Below are 313 nucleotides of genomic sequence, written 5' to 3'. Positions count from 1 at the left end.
TCCCTTCTCCAGGGGATCTTCCCAACCCAGGAATCAAACCAGGGACTCCTGCATTGCAGGCGGATTCTTTACCAACTGAGCTGTCAGGGAAACTCAAATCGTTTAGTACTAGCAATCAACAGGTGAAGTCAAAGTAAGTAAAATTTCTTAGTAACCTCAAAGAGTTTATGATCTAATATGAGAAAGGAGACAGTACATGATGCTAAAACAAGCAAGGTGAGGCAGGCTTTTTGTGAGACTTTACCTATTTTTTTCCCCCAGTTTCTCCGTCCCAGGAGGTGGGGTCGCTGGGGGCGGGGGGGGCAGGAAACTT

This window comes from Bison bison, unplaced genomic scaffold (assembly GCF_000754665.1).
Source record: "Bison bison bison isolate TAMUID 2011002044 unplaced genomic scaffold, Bison_UMD1.0 scf7180017858048, whole genome shotgun sequence".
Taxonomy (NCBI): Eukaryota; Metazoa; Chordata; class Mammalia; order Artiodactyla; family Bovidae; genus Bison; species Bison bison.
This window is presented reverse-complemented; position numbering follows the sequence as displayed.